Raw genomic sequence first — 21673 nt, forward strand, 5'->3', positions numbered from 1 at the left:
GGGACCCAAAATTCCGGAGATTTCAGGGTCTTTCCCAGAGACCCAAAGAAATGATTAAAATTGCTGAGTCTCCTGGAAAAATCCAGAGGTGAGGCAGGTATGCCTAAATCATCAGTTTAAATCTTTCCTCCCCTTGCAGCACCCTGTATACAGCATCATCCACGCAGGTGATCCAGTGACCGCTAAGCAGTCAGTCTCTTGCATGTTTGCATTGTATGATTTTGGGGAACAACACGACACGTGTTCATTACCACAAGTCAGGGAGACTGAAGTGTGGGAACAAAACCATGGGAAAATAAGAGGTCAACTTAAGCTATTAGACCATGAGCACATTTCAGAACCTTTCTAATTGTCATCTTTTGACTCTTTGATATCACACAGGGACTGAGGTCAGCAGCAACCGTTTCCCTCCTCCACCCAATATCCCAGAGACCCGCCGAAGACAGTGGGCCTCATTACAAATGTTGCAGTAAGGCAACAACGGCGCCGGTAGTGCTACCGGCGCCATTGTTGCCATGACGCAACATTACAAGTTTGCTCGCGGGGGGTCAGACCAGGCGTGTAGAGCAGCACCCACGAGCAGACCAGCATGGTAGCAACGGTACAGTTATGAACAGTACCGCTGCTACCATTCTCCCCATTCCCATTGACCCCTGTGGGGGCTCAAATAGGAATGGGGATGTATCGGGTCCGGGTCCTGCGAAAGGGAATTACCGGGCCCTGCAAGGTCGGAATGGCCCAGTAAGTCCCCTTTTGCGGGACCCGGACCCGAGTTTGGGAGTAGCCATGCCCTTAATAAGGGCATGGCTACCCCCAAACTCGTAATGAGGCCCAGTGTCTTTCCTTAAGCGGACCATAGCGGCAGCAAGGGCTGGGGCAGATAGCCGTGCAGTGGAATACCAGTGAGGCAGGAAGAGAGGTGAAGAGTAATCAGTACCCAGACTTGCCCAAGCACGTCCAACTGCATGTGTTCAGAGTTTCCCACAGATCCTCAACACCAATGCGGCAGACGGTCTGGTGGTTGGCCAACACCAGTGAAAGCAACTATGGCAGAAGCAGGGAGGACTTGACGGACGGCGTGAGAACAGTGTCGTAAACATCAGCAGGAACTAGTTACAAAGGCGAGCAATGGGTGGACGATGCCTTTTGCAGGGATCAGAGCAGTTGACGAGACACCAGTGACAAATGATTTTGCGAGGCTAAAGACATGGGCAGGGTGCCAGCTTCTGCAGATGGTGATTAAGACAGGTGGGTGGCCTGTTCTGATGAGAGTTGAGCATGGTTGCAATTTTAGAAAAGATTAAATCTTGCGGTTCCCGGCAAGATCCAGAGCTGACTCCTCAGATCACAAAGTTCTGAGAGTTGACACGAAGCTCCTACAGTTTGGGTGTCTATCCACAGGAGAGGGGTTTCATGGAAGGCCTCCCAGATGCAAGGAAGTGAGTGAAGTTATCCTATAGTGCTGGGATTGTATCCAGTGAAACCTATCGTGCCATGTAATGTACAATCACAGTCCAGATGGCACAGCATTTTATGGTGGACCTTCGGGGTGCCATTCGGCCCCCAGGGCTGGGCAAAGTGAACGTGTTCCATTGAAACTCTTGGAGGCGGCCTTGGCCTGCCACTCAGTAGTCGAAGTGTTCAAAAAGAAGTAGTTGAACTATGCCCCCTGCTGGCCTGCCCCCGATCCCCACAAACCCCAACACCAGGCCCCCTCCCACGCGCAATCCAATCCCACAAACAAACATATATGCCTGCTGTTTAATGGAATGTTCAGTGCAGTGCACTGAAGTGCAAGTTTCAACTTCTTCCCACACTTTTATTTTAAAACTAAAACATTCAGGAAGTGTTTATGTTTAAAATAAAAGTATAGGGTCAGTAAAATTAAAGTAGAGGCACCCCGCTCTCAACCGCTCGCATCCACTTCGACCACTGCTGCCACTTCCCGTTAACTGAGAATTTGTTCCAGACCTTCGTTTCAAGCAATAATTAAAGTAACAGAAAATGTAAAAACGGAGCGTTCCCACCTAGCAGTGAAGAAGGTGCTGAGACAGTTACAGGTCTCAACAAGTAATAGGCGACAAGAAGGAGAAAGTCATCAACACCCACTTGGAAAATCCTGAGTAAACAGGTCTCGGGGACATAAATTGCACTGAATCTCTTTGATGTCAGTACCTGCGAGGATAAAAAAAGATACTGAGTACATGTACTTTGTCCTCTTCTGAAAAATAAAGCAGGCGATTGGAAGGGAAATCAAACCAACGCGTGTTGTTGCCAACACAATATCCGCAGAACCGCGGACTTGCATCATTAGCCCGGAAGCGGGAGCTTATTAAATTCCTTTTTCCTGATAGTCATTAGGTGCTCAAGCAGAACCGCGTTGGCTATCGCATCCTTCAGCAAGGCTCCGCTGACCTGTTGTTTAACCCGCATCTGCCGCCACAGAAAAACAATCAGCCGGTGCCGTTGTTCCAAGGGTAGGAGAAACAGCATCAATTTGTAGTCAGCCAACATTCTTCAGCTTGATAAACCACTGGACAATATTTACGAGACAAGACGGGGTTCAGCGGATCAGATACGCGGACGATGCGGGGTGGGTTAACGCTTACTGGGATCAATGGCGGTGCTTTTAAGGGCTTGATTCAGGCCACTTGAGTGGGGATGCCCGAATCATGTCTTTATTTATCAAGAGCCTTTGCAAAGCACTAGCATCTTGGCAAGTGGCTAAATTGGAGATGGCAGCCATTTTGGTAGTTTTAATCAATAGATTTTTCTAGATTGAAGATTTTCATGGAGAAACTCACCTAGCCTATTGGATTCAGGCTCACATCTGAAAGTTAGTCCTATTGCTCTGACCTGCTGGACCTAGAGACCCAAGCTACTCCTCACCGATGAGGCTGAAACATATTTGGGGATGCTTGCGGTCTTGTGCGGAAGGGATGTGACCAAGCAGTTCAGGCTGGACTGCCCCTTTTGGGGTGGGACAAAGTCTGATTTGCCTATGGTCTTTCCTCTTTTGTAATGTCTTCACAGGCGAAGAACAATGGTCGGGAGTGGTACCTAGAGAAATGCCAAAGGTTAAGATGACTTCTAAACCTTCCAGCCATCACCCCTTTTGTTTTACTATTGCTGTGGTGAACCTTCTGGATGTGTCTCAAGGAAACATTTGAGTTACGGATTCCCGATTCCCGAAGTGTGATGGCTAGACTAATCCAGTTTTGTACCCTCGACAGCGTGGCATTTAGGGTTTTCTTCTGCACCATACTATAGGCACGATTCACAACGATTTCAACTGCTGCAAATCAGAGAGGCCTGCGAGCATCTCTGATTTGCTCCTGTAACTTTATACCTGATTCACCAGGCCTAAAAATTGAGCCGATCTGGAGATTCCTGGAGCATCTCTGAGATGTCCGTGGGCAAATCTTTGCAAAGAAGAAGAGTTGCGCGTGTGCATCTCAGGGAGGCTTTGGCCATTTCCAGATTTGCTCCGGTGTCCGCCATTGCGAATCAGAAACACGTCAGGAGGTGTAAATCACACATGATCATGGGCATGGACAATTTGCTCCAGTGCACATCTTTGGGAATCTGGACATATGTTTCTGGGCTCTCAACTAACTAAGGATCTCGGCACTAACCATTTTGTATTTTTCTCCTTGATGGCGGAAGAAGGTGGATGTATTGTCTATGTGACACAACTAGTAGCAATGCTGATAAGACAAAGACAATTTCTTGGAGTAAAACCCGTGCTTTTGAGCTAATTTAATTGCCCACAATTCATTGCTCAGTAGTTTGAAACTGAGGTGAACTTCTACGGATGGTCACTAGGTAGCGCTATGAAATGTTTGGCTTCTTAGGTGAATTGGCCTATTCTACTCTCCCATTTCAGATGGAAGTTTTTTTTCTTGGTTTTTAAAACCCACCCTATCATTGATGGTATGTACATTCCTTTTATTCCAAAAACTATTCATCTTCCCAGAATTGGTTGTACATTTACTATTGACCAAAATAAAAGTATGAAATTAGTTACCAAAAAGGGGGAAACAAAATGGATTGTGGTATTTGTGATACTGCCAAGCCACGGAAGGGAGAAGTGAAAAAAAAAAGAGAAAAGTGCAACAGCGATTGCCAATGATTTAAACACTAGCATTGAGTTAATCTACGTTTTCATGGTATGGAAGTCAAGGCCAGGCATTCACTCTCATGCCAAACATCAAAGAACTTAAACGGTGTCAGCCATATTTCTAACTTTGTAGCTTTAGTATCTCTTTGTTAGAGAAAAGATGAACTGAAAAAGAAGGCCTGTGTGCAGGTAATTTATAAGGAAGCGGCCATCTTGAATAAGTGAGGCTCAGTGACAACTTTCAGAAGAATGCTAGCACTAAGTCCTGTTTCTTTTGAGATTGCAAATCTGATTAAATTAGTTTTACAGTTCTTTAAGATCCATAGAAGAGAGATATTTGTCAGGAACTGTTACTTTACTTTTGTTTGACCCCATATACCACGCATGGGTCAATTCAGAAAAATTAAAGTGGGGGGACTCATCAACAAACTCGATGGGATGTGACGTCACTGGAAATTAGCATATCAAGGTGAAATATGCACATTTCATTAAACTGGCTTTGCATAACCACCCAAATTGCACAGGACGAACGGCATTTACCTTTCATAAAATCAACACATACACAAAACCAAGAGAGGATATTTTCGTCTAATATTGTTTTTGAAAACGTTAAAAGGTGTGCATGTTTTAAACTCCAAGAACGAATGCTTTCCCTGGGACTTGCAGCACCGAAATGGGACATATCACCTTTAGTTGTTCATTATTGTTCACCCGGTTATATAATGCAGTGGTGATGTGTCCGGTCTGCAAAACTGACCACTGTGGTTCGATCCTCAAGGTCGGCTTTAATTCATAAATTCAAAGAGGACATTCAATGTTTCTCATTTTAGCTGGGGGGGACTGAGTCCACCCTCTGAAAAAAAAGTGGTTGGACTCCGTCCCCCCGCGTGTACCCTCAACTTGTACCCTGGTACCACGTGAGTGGTGCCATGAGCGTGGCAGGAGTTCTTGCTGCTCCTTAGCGTCCACGCATAAGCCAGGATCAGGGCCTACAGATGTGGGGCTTTTGTTGGGAAAATAATACACCATGGTGTAGTTAAAATCGCAACAGTGGCTGAAATATCTGTTAAATGAGTAATGCCATGCACCATGAAAGGGGGGAGCCTGAACACAGGTTCCTGGTGAGACCTGATGCCGGGAAGGAGTTGATAATGTTAGCCAGCGGTACCTGTTTGAGACACTGAAACTCTACATTTTGGAGGGAATACCTGCAATGCAGTGTATGGGCTTTATGAGGGAGGACACCCAAGACCGAACAATAATTGACTACTTTCTGGGCGAATAATGTTGAGAAAAGACAAAAGCAGGGCTGCCCTTGGTCACTGATCTTCTTTGCTATTGCTCTCAGGTTCCTCGTCACAATCAAACGGGGCAACCGGGATATTCAAGGAATTAAGATGGGTGACATTGAAAGCAATGTATTACTATTCACAAATGATAGGACGCTTACACTTTCAGAGCCGGCAAAAACTCTGACCAAACAGTTAGGTGTTGTTAGCGAATTTAGTGGCTTCTCAGTATCCAAAATGAATTGGTCGAAATCAAGCATGATACCATCTCAGCGATGATCAATGAGCAAGACTACGCAATCCTTGCACTGAAATGGGAGACAAAAGAATTGAAATGCTTCGGCATCATGGTATCTTGAGAAAGTCAGGACATCTTGGCGTGTAATATGGAAAAACTGACCGTGGCCATCAATGCCGACTTCAAAAGGAGGTCCAAATTAAATGTAAGTGTGTGGTCCAAGTTCAACAGAGTCAAGGTTCGTCCTCTCACGATTTGAATATTTGCTCAATTCAATTTGCATAGAACTCAAATATATGATGCGCCTCAAGCTTTGGAATATGTTATCATCCATAGCAAATGGAAACTGAACGAGCGCTGGGACGTAGATTTTCTCCTTTTGAGAACCCTCAGAAAATGCATTCTTAGCTTGGCATCGATACCTAAAGGAGCGGCCATCTTAACACCCAGTGGTAATTTTGACATCGCACCGGCAACTCTGGAAAGAGTAGCAGAGAGGGGGCCATGGAATCAGTCGCTAATTTATATTATTTATATTTCTTTATTTAAATTTTTATGAAGCGCATCACGTGCTTCGGCCTCAGGGCGCACAAAGAACAAGTAACAGAACCAAGTAACAAACAAACAAGTGAGTAGCAGGGGGCGTCAGCAGGAGGGAGGCGAGGCTAGGTTCAGCCTGTGTAAAGATTGAACAGGAACGTTTTTATTTCTTTTTTAAAAAGTGCCACATTTTCGGCCAAGTGTATGTGTCCAGGAAGTAGATTCCACTGCGGTGGTTCTTGCGTATTGAAGGAAGTTCCTCCAAAACTGACCAGTTTGTATGTATGCTAACTGATTGTAGGGCAATTGGAGGAGCTGAGCTTCCTTCCACCTACTTGAGATTTGGCAAACATCACTGGCGTCTCTGAGGCTGTATCACATGTAGCCTGGCTGCAGTGGAGAGTATCGTGTGTGTGAGGGCACCTTCACGTGTCGTGCTGGCCTGGTGCCCAGACCAGTGGCTCAGAGGATTAGGCGGTCCTGAGTGCATGTAGCGTGATGTGCCAGATGATCTTAAACCCTGCCCCCTTTAATGCAAATTCCATAAGAAGAGCTGTCCGTGGCGCTCCTGCGCGCGCGCTCCGAGGAAGTGGGCCGGAAGTGGGCTGTCTGCTGTCCGCTGCTCTCAGCACAGCAGCACACACGTAACGCCTTACTTCTCCTTACGGGGGCTTAGTATGCACAGAATGCAACTCGTCTCGGAGATCGGTATTTCTTTCTTTTTTCATTTTTTCATTAAGTCAAAGTGACGATGACCCGCGTACTACACGCTGCATGAAATTGGTCTTGCGGGAATTACTAGTACAAGCGTGTATTCGGGTGATTTCAACTCAGCATTAAGCACTCATTAATCTTTTGGGCGGAATGCTATGCTGATGTTGCCTTTCCTAATGAAAAGAGCATTTTAGGAAGGTATGCTAAAACGCATTTAAAGCACATTGATATAAACCGCTAGCTCACGTGTTTTTCTCCATCGTTGCCTTTCCTAATGAAAAGAGCTTTTTAGGAAGGTATGTTAAAACGCATTTAAAGCACATTTATATAAATTGTTAGCGCACAAGTTTTTTCCATTGTTTGATACGCATGGGTAAAGTGGTGAACGTGTGAGCTTTTCACATTGCCGATTTCAATTTGTGGAACTGTGGTGCCGTTCAATTTACTGAACGGTAGTAGGGTTTAATTTACTGAACTGTTGTGGGGTTCAATTTGTGGAACTGTTGTGGGGTTCAATTTGTGGAACTGTTGTGGGGATCAATTTTGCTGAACTGCTGTTGTGTTCAATTTTGCTGAACTGCTGTTGTGTTCAATTTGCTGAACTTTTGTGGGGCTTAATTGGTGGAACTGTTGTGGAGCTCAATCAGCTGAACTTTGAGGGGTTGAATTTGCTGGACCTCTGCGGGGTTCAATCTGTGGAACTGTTGTGGGGTTCAATTTGCTGAACTTTGGTGGGGTTCAATGTATCTGAAATTTTGTGGGTACCAATTTGTTGTCTGTAACAATTGAATAATGGGGAAAGCCAAACTCCCGCTCCGTAAAGATGCGAGGGCAGACTTCTTTATTGCGGTAAGCACTCGAAGGGCGAGTTTGGCCCGGGCAGCTGCTCTACCGTTGCCGGAGCCCAACGAGGAGGAGGCAGATTTTCTCCAATGTGCTCAACCCGCTTCCTTGTTGGGAAAAGAGCAGGAGGATAATATTGACCCTTCTCAAGAGGCTGAATTTCTAAAAATTGCCCAAGAACGTTCTCTCCTCGAGAAACAGAGTGAGGACATTATTGATCCCTCGCAACTGTTGTTTGGTGATGACGATATAGCGAATATTGATCTGCCTATAGGGAGGGGAAGCAATTGGAATAAGGAGAATAAGAATCCTCACAAACCTGATGATAATGAGATGCATGACAATCCAAGTTATGATAAACTGTTAGACTTTTCCAATGGCACTACTTTTGCCAAGGAGAATTCCACAAAAACTAGTATTGACTCTGAATTTACTGTAATGATGACAATCTTTAATCGACTTATCTTATCAGAACTGCGTAAGCTAACAGAGTGTCTGACTAATTTAACCTCTGATTTCAGAGCTCTACCTGATAAATTAACAGATGCATTGCTCAACTCTCAGAAGAGATCAAAGGAAATAGAAGGGGAAGACAGGTGGGGGGATCTTACTAAGGCTTTGACTAACTTAACCTCGGATTGCAGAGCGTTACCTGACATATTATCAGATGCATTGCTGAAGTCTCAGAAGAGACTAAAGAAAAAGGAAGGGGAGGACAGGCTGGTGGATCTTACCAAGGCTCCACTTAGTGAAGAGATTATTTTGGTAGACGCATCACAAGAACATGCACCTGATTCATTAGGAGTGGAGGGTCTTATTTCATTGGAGGACACTGACCCAAATTGTCTAGCTGAAAGTACAGGGGCAAATGGGTCAGGGGTCAAATGACAGAATTTAAAATGTCTAAAAGACAGGTAAAAAAAATGGCAAAACAAAATAAAAAAAATACGAACAAAAAGGGTGGAATGGCCACAACTTCTAGAAAATTCCTGAGAAATGTAATTCAGGGGTCTGTGAATGATGAATCTCCACCCAGAGCAAATTTACAACTGCAGAACAAAATCTCATTAATGGAGAACGGTGGGATCTCCGATAAGGGGAAGGATCAAGCTACTCAAAGTGATTATACAGAGGGAAATCTGCAACTATGTGAAGTAATGAAAAATAAAAAAAAGGACGAGGTATGAGAAATTTTTAATGCAGCGCCACCGCAGGAAATTATATCTACCATAGGGATGCCTGTAAAAGCTAATGAGATAAACCATGTAACACGAAGGGAGGGACTTATGACTAAAAGCATGGCGAAGGGGAGAAATGAAACACCTATTAATAAGGGATTGGTAAGGAACATGATACCCATAGCGGATATTAGGGGTGAGAGTGAAATCAACCCGGATTTGACCAGGGGCATTATAAATCCCTGTACCCTAGATCAGGGATCGGATTGGGGGGCATACAACCCACGTCAACAGAACTCTGAGGATAATAGTGGGGTGCCAAGGGGAAATCTGGAGCATCAGAACAATCAGATACCGGGAGGGAAAACACATGAGAATGCAAAGGATGAGGCGCTGTACCTAAACATCCTGAGAGTGTTAAGGGACAAACAGCAGCAAGAAGCACCTAAAAGTAGGTTTGAACTGCGACAGAACCTTAGGAGGGCAGATTCATATGAAGAATATTGCAAGGGAAGGAAGGAGGATGACTTGGAGAGGGGAAATGAGATGAAGGAGAAGGAACAGCTCCATTCATATCGACCACTTGATCTAAAGGACCCGGTGAGACTAGACCTACCAGGCCTGGTGCTGACTACACTATTCTTAGATCAGAACAATACTTCTCTTAATCGACCATACATTTTGTCCTTACTGGGTCAGATTCCGAATTTAAGCCTGATTGAATCAACAGACATTTACCTGGTGGATTATATACATAGGCAGAGGCTGGATTATGTCCGTTTAGTTATACCTTCTCCTTTGGTCAGAAACCTAATGATGAAAGAAGCTGAAGAATTTCATCGAAGGGGTTTCGATATATTTGAGTATGCTCAGACTCACGCTTATTTGACTGAGATAACACGTAACACAGGAAGATTACAGAAGGAGGATCCTTCAAATAAAGAGGATGGAGTCAGGGGTGAGGAGAGGGAAAAAGATGTGAGTCAGGACTGGAGATGGTTCGCATTGACGCTGAGAGAGTCAATTGACAGCCTCAAGAAACTAGGGAAGCCACTTTAGTTAAGGTAAATGGTAAGTGGAAAGTGTTAACATGGAACTCGAGAGGCTCGGTTAATCTCCTAAACAATGTGAATTTAATGAGGGTCTTGGCACAATACGACCTGCTCTTCATCCAAGAAACATGGTCAAGGGTTCCTTTATGTTGGGAGGGTTATACAGTATACTCTCATTGTGCACAATGGGGAGGAAGAGGTCGTCCTAAAGGTGGCCTCCTCATAGCGGCAAAAAACCATTTGAACCCGAAAGTTAGGGGAGAATGGGCTTTTGCACATCATTTTCTGGCGGTGGGCCTCTCATTGTGGTACAATAATAGGGACACACCTTTTTTTCTGGTTAATATATACTGGAATCCGGCGGAACTTTCGGACAGGCAATTATGGGCTGGACTATGCAATTTAGGGTCCCTTCTGCAGAACTGGTTGCTAATTAATATAGGAGGCCAGATTGTGATCGCGGGTGATCTCAATGCAGTCATTCATGGGGACTATTTCATGGGGGATGTTTTGATTAGCAGGCTGGGGGATGCCTCTATAGGTCCTGATAATTCAGTCTGCAGGGGGAGGTTGTGGTCCCACTTTGCAGAGATGTGGGGCTTGGAAATCTTGGTAAATCATCTTCCTACTTGGAAAGCCAGAGGCTGCTACTCAATAATTGACTACATTATCTGTTCAGGGGACTTGTTCTATAGTTCTGGTAAACTTGAGTGCATTGAGACTTCCCTTAGTGATCATTGCATTTTGTCACTGGAAATATGCACTACTGGACTTATCAAACCCAAAGCTGTATATAATTACAATCTAAACGTCAATCAAACAGGGAACAGAATTTCATGGACGGGGAAAAAAAGTAGACAATTTACTGTTTCCATGGTAGCAGATTTTGAGAATTTTTCAGAACCAGAAAAAAAAGACCTATGCGGCTAACAACTTCACAGATTACATTGGCAGTGCCGTGTCAAAATTGGGCAACACCAATTTGAGGTACAACCGATGGAAGAACGAAAAATCCCATAACTTTGACATAGAAATCAGGGAAAAAAAGAGGGATATGAGAAAAGAGATCAGACTAATTAAGAAATCAGGATTTACTCTAGAAAATATAGCTGAAAGAATAAAAAAAGTTAAACAAAGCTACAAAAATTGGTCCATACAACATAGAATAAATAAAAGTCAGAGTGAGGGGGAAAAAATGGTAAGTGCATTAAGAGGCTCAAATTCAAGAAATTTTTGGTATTTAATTAACAATTGGGACAAACCACAGAAAGAGCACTTAGTGAACCCAATCAACGAAGCAACGTGGCAGGGTCATTTTTCAAACACGTTTGTTCTTAACAAGGAGGGGGCTGGGGCTCCTTGGATGCACAAAACAAATTGGCTCCTGAATTTTACCGTTTGGGACATAAAAAACCTTATTGTAAAATCAAAAAATTCGGGAGCGCCGGCTCTTAACAACTTGTCTAACAAAATACTCAAAACCGCTCCTGAATTATGGGCAAAAATACAGTTTACCTTGTTTTCGAATATACTACTGACCAAGTCCTTCCCCCTGTCCTGGAGGGTATCCATTATTATACCGGTATTCAAAAAAGGTTCCCGATTATGTCCCAAGAGCTACCGGCGTATAGCCATTGCTGATCCGGAATCCAAGCTATTTTCTTCGCTTGTCTTAAGAGACATCCAGAAATGGATTGATGATAACAAAATCTTGGATATGAGACATTTTGGTTTTAGGAAAAATATGGGGACGGAATGTGGGGGGCTTATTATATCCTGCCTGAGAGCTGAAGCAATGAAAAAGGTGGATACCTTGGTCTTTATAGCATCTATGGACCTGCGTTCCGCTTTTGACTTGGTGGATAGGAATATACTATGGTCAAGACTAAGAACACTAAACATGCCGCCAATTTTGCTAGACATAGTGAGGCAATATACTCTCAGACTGACGTGAAAGTAAGACTGGACTCTGCAGGTACCCTTTCGGAGCAATTTACTATCCACAATGGATTGCGTCAAGGATGTAGATCGGCTCCCACAATCTTCAACCTCTATGTTAGCGGTGCAAACCAGGCGTTATTAAATAGGAGATTAGTACCACCTACAATTGGGAATACTTGTATGTCCTGGTAGGCATATGCGGACGATTTCCTCCTAATTGACACCACTAAGGTGGGACTCCAATGCATGCTTAGAGCTTTTGAGGGATTTATTACCTCAATTGCTCTTAAGGTTAACCCAGACAAAACAATAGTTGTGCGCTTGGGGAGGAAAAACAAGAAATCAAACATGCTATCTTGGGTATCTGGAAATATAAATCTCAAAGCAAAAGCGGAGTTTAAATATCTGGGCTTCTCAATAGCAGGGGCACAGTCAAGACCCTTACTTAGGACACAATTGAAACTCATGGCTGATATTGCTATCTCTCAAATGCGGGCATTAGATGCAAAATTTGGGAAATTTTCTATGTCCCCTCTGAGAATTTTATACAAAAAAAGTAATTCCCCGCCTAATATATGGGGCTGAATTTCATTCCTCAACATGTGAAGGTGAGTGGGCCTCGATAGAAAGCTATATTTGGAAATCGGTAATGTATCACTTACCTAAATGTATCCCGAATAACTTAATCAAGTACGAAATGGGTCAAAATTCACTTCAGGCGCTAGTGACATGCAAACGAATGACGCTATGGAGAAAATGCAATCCTGCAGAGACTAACACTTTATATTATCAGGCAGGTCGGGATATTTGCAATCCTTTCATAGTGGAACTAAACGAAGAAATAAATAAAAACTTGATGCTAATGGGTATTTCCACGATTTCTCTTAGGAACAACCCAGGAAGGGTGAAGGAAAGTGTGCTGGGTTCCGATTGGATCCATACCAAAAACGCGATATTGGGCTCCAAACTCTACCAACAAGTGTGTGCTGTAAATAAATGGTTACCAGGGATGGAAAGTTACCTAACAAAGTATCCAAATAAAAGAATCCGTAATGATTTTATGCATTTTAGATTCAACGTATTGCCCACTAACCAAATACTCTCAATTAGATCTATTGCTCAACTTATATGGCCGTGGTGTAGGTTCTGTGGTATTGAAGGTACGGTAGAGGACCTGAAACACATATTGCTGGTATGCCCGGCACTGAGGGAGAAAAGACTTCTATACTTTGTACAATATGTTCACAACACGGCGGATGTAAATAGAGAATTTATTTGGTATAAAATGCTACACAACAGTAATGGCAATTTGAACATCAAAGTAGCAACATTTCTGAGAAATGTGTGTGCTCTGTTTTAAATCCTCTGTTCTTTCTCTACTTTCCGTTCATTTTAATTTGGCTTTGGTTTTCTTACTATGTAAGAGTAATGAAGATGAACTTTTGGATCGTTATTAGGTGACTTTAAGTAATATTGTGCAAATTAATGATATGAATTGGGAAATAGTGTTAATATGCTAGATATAGGAAATTAACTGTGTTCTCTTTTTATTAGAAAATGTGAACGTTTTCTTTTCTTTTTTGCTCCGCTATTTTGTTTTTATTTTGTATTCTTAGTAATGAAAATGAATATTTTTGTAAAGGTTTTTCTAAACCTAAACAAATAATAAAATAATAACTTGAGATTTTACTCTGTCAAAAAGATAGACTGGACAGGCATTTGTTCGGCATTTCAAAGATAAGGTCAGAATCTTATGAGTAATCTTATGTCGTTTAGGCAGCCAGTGAAGTGCCCTCCTGTCCTCTAAGATATATGATCACATTTGGGCAGTCCTTGGATGGCTCGAAGCGCGTTGTTCTGCGCGACTTGCAAGGCTTGTATTTTAGACTGCGAGGTACCCACTAGAAGACTATTACAATAGTCAAGTATGTAATTTAATAAGGTCCTCGCCCGTGAGCAAGATTAAAGCTCAAGTCCCTAATGAGCTAAACTCTAGCTCCAGCTCCATATTGGTGCTCAAGATGATTTTATTCCATCAGGAAGCAAATCACAAAGAAATATGAAGGATTTCTTTCTAAAGTTGGGATCCAAGTCGACAACTGACACAAATTTAAAAAGACAAGATAAAATAGACCTTCCATTGGGAGTGTCAGACAGAAGTATTCTGATGGCTCTGCCTTCTGTTAATACTCCAGCTTTTAGATCCCCACCAGTACAGAATATCAGACGTATACTTTGCAGTTGTGCCTGTGTGGCTTAATAACTCAGGTAGGGGATGAGATGGTATTATCAATTATTTGGCAGATTCTAGATGGCGAGAAATTGATAACATTATTGATAAACCAAGAGCCACATACAACGTGCCAGACATGCAAATGGAAACTAAAAGAAGCATTGCCTCAGATATCTTACAAGCAGCCTTAGACCAACCATCTTTGAAATTTCTAATCGGACAAATGACGAGTGCTGAAGAAACCAAAATATCTGCTTCAAGGAAACATAAATGCCTCTACATAGAAAAATGCAAGGAAGAGCCAAAGAACTCCTCCTGGAGAAAGAGTGGCCAAGCAATCTAAAATAGATCCAGCAGATGCTGCATCTAACAACTCGGCTGAACTCTTTCAAATCTGCAAGGAACTGGCCAATCCTGCCGCAGTCTCTACCTCTCCTGTCACTTCCCAGGCCCTTTGCATGGCAATGGCTTCTCACTTCATCTCTAAAACTCAGGACATCCTATCCTCACTCTCCCCCTCTCCCCTCCATTTCTCTACTCCCTGCTCTTCCCCTGGCCCTTCTGCAGCCAGTCCTTGTCCCTCCTTCTCTGCCTTTCCCCTGTTCTCTGTTGATGAGTTTTCTAGACAAGTCCGATCTATGAAAGTCTCGTTAAAACAGATCCACCCCTGTTCCTCCAAAACCATAAAGGACCACATTGACTCCTTGGCTCCTGCCCCGGCCGACTTGTGCAGCCACTCCTATGCCACTGGAGTCTTCCCATCCCCCCTGAAGCACTCCCTTTTGCACCCTCTTCATAAGAAACCCTCTGCTGACCCCTCCTGCTTGCCAAACGATTGCCTGATCACCATCACTCCCTTCCTGGGCAAACTCCTAGAAAAGCTGGCCATCTCCCAGCTTAATCTCCACACTGAAACTGTTTGTTGTCTTCATGTCCATCAGTCTGGCTTCAGAGCTGCCAGAAAAAACCTTGATTCTAACACCCCCTGTGTCTTCATCTTGCTTGATCTCTCCTCTGCCTTTGACACGGTCAACCACGCCATCGTGCTCAAATGTCTCTGTGATAACTTGGGTATCACCGGTCAGGCCCTGGCTTGGCTGACCTCTTTCCTCTCTGACCGACCCTCCCAGGTCCAACTGGGGTCCTTCCACTCTGCTATCTTTTTCTCTACCTTTGGTGTCACCCAGGGGTCTAACCTCTCTCCGTGAATTTTCAAAAAATACCTGGCACTTCTTGCCCACTGCATTACCGCTCTCTGCCCCAACTTTCAGTTCTATGCGGATGACACTCAGCTCATTTTCAGGCTACCTTCAGCCTCCTCTTCTCCTTCCCTCATCACTGACTGCCTGTCTGCCATCCATGAGTGGTGTGCCGCCAATGATCTCTGCATTAATGCCAGTAAGACTGAGATTCTCCTCATCGGCACACCCACTACCTCCTTTTCTGTCACACTCTGGCCGGCCTCTCACTTCATCTCTAAAACTCAGGACATCCTGTCCTCACTCTCCTCCTCTCCCCTCCCTTGCTCTACTCCCTGCTCTTCCTCTGGCCCTTCTGCAGCCACATCTCGTCCCCACTTCTCTGCCTTTCCCCTGTCCTCCATTGATGAGGTTTCTAGACAAGTCCGATCTATGAAAGTCTCATTAAAACAGATCCACCCTGTTCCTCCAAAACCATAAAGGAACACATTGACTCCCTGGCTCCTGCCCTGGATGACTTCTGCAACCACTCCTTCACCACTGGAGTCTTCCCATCCCCCCTGAAGCACTCCCTTTTGCACCCTCTTCATAAGAAACCCTCTGCTGATCCCTCCTGCCTCGCCAACTATCGCCCGATCTCCATCACTCCCTTTCTGGGCAAGCTCCTAGAAAAGCTGGCCATCTCCCAGCTTAATCTCCACACTGAAACGGTTGGTTGTCTTCATGTCCATCAGTCTGGCTGCAGAGCTGCCAGAAAAAACCTTGATTCTAACACCCCTTTGTCCTCATCTTGCTTGATCTCTCCTCTGCCTTTGACACGGGCAATCACGCCATCCTGCTCAAATATCTCTGTGATAACTTGGGTTTCACCGGTCAAGCCCTTGCTTGGCTGACCTCTTTCCTCTCTGACCGACCCTCCCAGGTCCAACTGCGGTCCTTTCACTCTACTACCTTTTTCTCTACCTGTGGTGTTGCCCAGGGGTCTAACCTCTCTTCGTGAATTTTCAACAAATACCTTGCACCTCTGGACCACCACATTGCCGCTCTCTGCCCCAACTTTCAGTTCTATGCGGATGACACTCGCCTCATTTTCAGGCTACCTTCAGCTTCCTCTTCTCCTTCCCTCATCACTGACTGTGATGAGGGAATTAATACAGGAGTGGTGTGCCGCCAATGATCTCTGCATTAATGCCAGTAAGAGTGAGATTCTCCTCATCGGCACACCCACTACCTCCTTACCTGTCACACTCTGGCCAGCCTCCCTTGGCCCGCCTCCTGCTCCCACCTGTGAGGCTAAAAATCTGAGGGTCATCTTCGACTCCATACTCTCCTCTCCTCTCCTCTCCTCACATCTCTGACATCTCTAAGAAGTCACACTACCTTCTGCACCTCCTCAGAGGTAGTCTTCCATTCCTCTCCTTCCCCCAGAAGCTCACTGTCTCCAGAGCTCTGGTTCTCTCTAGGCTGGACTATTGCAACAGCCTCTTTCTAAATCTTGCTGCCTCTACTCTCCGCCCTCTGCAACTCATCCAAAACAGGACTGCGAGACTTGTCCTTGGCCACAAGCCCAGGGATCGTATCACCCCAGGACTGAAATCTCTGCACTGGCTCCCAGTGGCTGCGAGGATTAAGTTCAAAACCCTTTGCATTGCCCACAAGGCCTTCTGGGGCCTGGGGCCTCAATATCTTCAACTCTCTCTTCCTAAATATCTTCCTTCTCAAGCTCTTTGCTCATCCGCCTCTTACTCCCTCAGGGTCAGTCGCTTCTCCAAGCAACGGGTTGGAGGTAGATCTCTTTCATCAGCTGGGGCCTCCATCTGGGACAGCCTCTCTGCCTCCCTGAAACTTGAGGAGAACCATCTTCAATTCCGGAAGCACCTCAAAACCTTTCTCTTTGCTTCTTATTTTTCTCCTCCTCTCCCCTGCTGACCTCCTGGTTGAAAACAGCAACTTCACTAGTTACCTGGTCACCCTCTGATCCGGGCCTAGGTCCCTCCCACACCAGTTGCACATGCCCGCACTGCCTGCCTGGCAACCCACGCACTCGGAGACTGTTTCTGTATCCCTACAGTCCCACTACCAGCACTTGACACCTGGCGTCCACACTTCCTTGCACTTACCACCTGCTGGCCATTATTTTTACTTTTGTTATTATTCTATTCCCATGTATTGCACTGTCCCCTCCCGCCGCACTTTTCCCCCTTCCCCCATCCCATCCCATGCACTTGCGCGATCTGAATGACAACTGGCCTGGTAGGATCGTTGTCTGTCCTCCCTTTGTTCCCCCTCCCTTGCCTCGTCGCACCTTGATACACTTGTGTATAGGCGCGTTATAAATGCCATATCATATATCATATCATATCATATCATATCATATCATGCAGCCCTCCCTCTAAATGAGGTATGCAAATTGCAATGCACAGTGCCCAGGCTGTATTGGACTTCCCACAAAACATTTAAGGGTAGGTTTTGCACACAAAAGACAACGCTTGGCAAAGTGGTTCTGAAGATACAGGTCTAAGCGGTGAGTTACAGAGCTGTAGAGGAACTGAGTTGAGACATTAGCAAAATTCTGAAAACAGGCATATCGCTTATGGCAAGGATGATTTTTGGCCAATGACTAGAACTCCTTGGAGAGTGGAACCTGGAACGAAAAGGCACGGATCATTAGGGGCTTGTCGATAACCTAAAAACTACCAAAGGGCAATGGAAGAGCAACCACCAGGTGTCCATGATCACATGGACAAATGGAACGAAGAGCCTGCTGGCAATTCTACGTAGATCCTTACGTTCTCAATCTATAGATCTAAAGGGTCGCTAAATAAAAATGATCGTGGGAAAGTGCACAGAGGCTATAGCTGCTAAAAGTGTGCAACAAATCAAAAATAGTTTGATTGTGAGCACACTGCAGGAACATGCTTTCTGATATTCTGATTACCAGCTGGGGTGAACACTACCCCCCCACTCCCACCCTCCTTATTCCCTTTCTCCTGCAGTATGCCTATGTGTGCATTATATCATTTAAAACCTTGAATAAGTCTCAGATTGTGCTTTTTATTAATCAATTGTTTGTGATTATATTGAAAGCGGATTCTCAAATGCAAAATCCATTATCATGTAAAATTAATAAAGTATATTATGGGTACCACTGGTAGAACATAGAGAGGGGACACACATGGTTATAGTCTGGTGATACAGGTTAGGGGGTGTTAAACTTACCCTAACATCTGGGAGCCCCATATTGCTAAAAGTTTCACACAGTATGACCTTGTTAAATACTCGGTTTTGTCCCGTAAATCCCTCAGTCCACATCGGTGCACCTTTGTGCAGTAGCACCTGGAGCGTTCCAAGCCCTGGATAGGAATACCACAATAAATGATCGCAAGCTCAAATTACCAGACAGCCTCAATGAATATGGCAAAATACTACTTTATTATGAGTTCAATAAAGTAGAGAAACCAGGCGAGCATAACAAATAGCAGCTCACACACTCTCAGCGGATTTCAATTTTCACAAAAGGCTTTATACCTCGATGTACGTCAACAATGATGTCATCCTACATGGTAAACAGTAAAAACCTATTGGATGGAACTGAGGGATTGGTTAAGGGAACATATCTACTGATAGTTCATTTAGGTGTTAGTAACATCATTGGCTGCCCTTTATCAAGTAGGCACGCCTGGAGCAACCTCTAACTACGTATAATACAGAAAATAGCAGAATAACAGCAGCGGATTGGCTTCTACAACAATGTATAGTCCATCATCACATGGACCATCTTGATTGGTTGGCACTCTCCTTCAGCCTTGGACATTCGGCTGGTTAGCAGCAGGTAAGCAAAACGAAACCAAGGTGCAGGGAACAACTTCAGAATACTGCCCACTTGACTAATTAGCCTTATCATATCTCATCAGTTAGACCCTAAACCAAGGCTTCTACTTTGCAGTTGACCTGTTCTCTACCTCTGAACTTTATAGGGAGTGAAGGTATATTGCTATCTTCGTCTGGAGCTTCATGAATAGGCCTTGTTTTCTTGTTTTGCACCACGTGTGAGGAGACCATGATGTTGTCCATCCTGTCCTTCTATTTACGACTATTTGATTCAATTATATTAGTGCTATTACTATGTACATGGCTTATCCTCTTTGACTTCTTTGGTGCCTTGCAGTTGCTTCGTTCTGTGGCATCCTTGATCCTGAGCAAAACAAATTCTTGCATAAATGTGTGCTCCAGTGCTTGTCAGCTCTGCAGCCTTGGTCTTTCTCCTTGAGTCTTCTTGCTTACTATTATACAAAACCGATGTCCTTTTTCTCAACCTGGCTGCTTTATTCATGTTCTATTTCCTACATTTAGCAAGCTTCTATACACCTCATATACCTTGCATTTCTGCGTATATACATCTACTGCATTTCTTCATTTATCTTCTTAGCATATATAACTTCTTTGTATTCAAATGTATGTTCATTTTGTTACTTCTGTCACATCTTCATTCTTTAAGTATTCATGTATCATTTAAGTGCGTCCTCATCTCTTCTCTTTGTGACGTCACTTTGCACCTGTCAGACCTTACTTATAGTTCTTTTACGAACAGTGATGTCTGTAGACTTCCTTCTACGACGTCAGTTCGAGGATACATTCGATTTGGTTGTCTGAGCACATAACCTCTTTCATATCTTCGATGCGGTATTGGGATGATACCCGGTATCATGCACAGTGCTTTCCTGCTGTTCTTCCAATATGATGGAGGTGAGGGGGTGGAGTCTAATGACGTGTACATCTGCCTCTCTACGCCTTTTGTAAATGGGCGGCAGAGGCACTCTTAAAAGCTACCTCGATTACCAGCAAGACGGTACTTGGGCCAACACAATCCCTGTCAAAAGAACGTAAGAGCAACCAGAGGACAACATCTACTGTCTCTATTATCAATCAAAATGACAGGGATCACTCTAGAACAGAATCTCTTACTGGAGCTTTTCATACCCCAAACGTCGGGTACACCATTTTAAAGGCTAGTGACTTCATAAAAACAAGTTACATCCTACAAAACCTATCAGGGATGGGAATTGGTTAGTCGAGGATAACTATATATGTACTTCATACGGGTTTGTTTGGTTATTGGATCGGCATATCTGGTAGCTCCTCCTAGGACCACCCCAAAATTCTACAATTACAAAGTTGCAGGTTAACAGGGAAATTATTGGCTACGGCAACATAGTGTGCTTCACGTGAACGTTAGCTAAGGATTGGACAGAACAGGTCTTCTCAGCCTTGGGACCCTGGACCGCTAGCAGGCTGAGTGAAATTATTCAAGGCAATGGGAATGATCATGAAGCTGCTGTGTGTTCCCAACAAGTCGCCATCTCTGATTGCCTAAGCCCCGAGAGCGTACATCCAGCTTTGAACCTGTGTAGTAATTGTATTTTTCCACCTCTGGTTCGATGATAACACCTTCCCTCCATCTTCACTGTCCTATTCTTCCAGGTCACGCATATATGGACCAAGAAATAGAGATCTACTACTTGTAATTATGAGTATTCTAAGCTATATTCCTTGAAGGTGTCTTATCGCCTTCTAAACTGAAAGCTTTCCGTCTCTGCTTGATCTTGGCTAGAATGTGCATCTTGTCTGTGCTGGAAGCCCTGTCTGCCTGCCTTTAGCTGAATCAGGCTCTTAGCCTCTCCATGTATTCCAAGTCTGTTTTGCTTTCCCTATTCACTGTAATGCACCTATGACTTCCATCTTTGATCATATGGCCGTTCATGTTAGTCGCAATTAAGCATAAGCAAGCTGATTGTATGTGTTCTTGGCCTCTTGCAGTTACCACATAGCTAAAGATGTACTGGTGTACGTGTGTTTGTCCTCTAACTACTATGAGTCATAAGCATTTGTTTTGTGTCTGGAAGCAATAAACTAAAATGTCTTCATAGCTCCATGCATGGATGCCTATGTGCTTCATGTCTAACGCATCTACGTCATGATGTCAGTGGTGACCTCATCAGCTCCTTGATGTTATAGTCAGTTGACTTGTTCGATGGAGGACAATTGTCTCTCTTCCATATTGTTAGTTGGGTGCGGTTTGAATGGCTGTCTGAATGAATAACGTTTCTCGCATCTGCAATACATCACTGATGGCGATGAAGGGCCTGGGAGTGATGTACATCTCTCATTCCTCTGCCTTCGGGCTGTAAGTCTGGTGGAGTTACGAAGGTCACATTTGGATCTACTACTGCACTTTCCTATCACAAAACATTGTGCCCTACCACCACATCTCTCTGTGGCACATATTCCCTGCTTTTCATCCTCTTATCTTTCCCTTTCTCCATTAC

This window comes from Ambystoma mexicanum, chromosome 13, assembly GCF_040938575.1.
Source record: "Ambystoma mexicanum isolate Mex_15411 chromosome 13, UKY_AmexF1_1, whole genome shotgun sequence".
Taxonomy (NCBI): Eukaryota; Metazoa; Chordata; class Amphibia; order Caudata; family Ambystomatidae; genus Ambystoma; species Ambystoma mexicanum.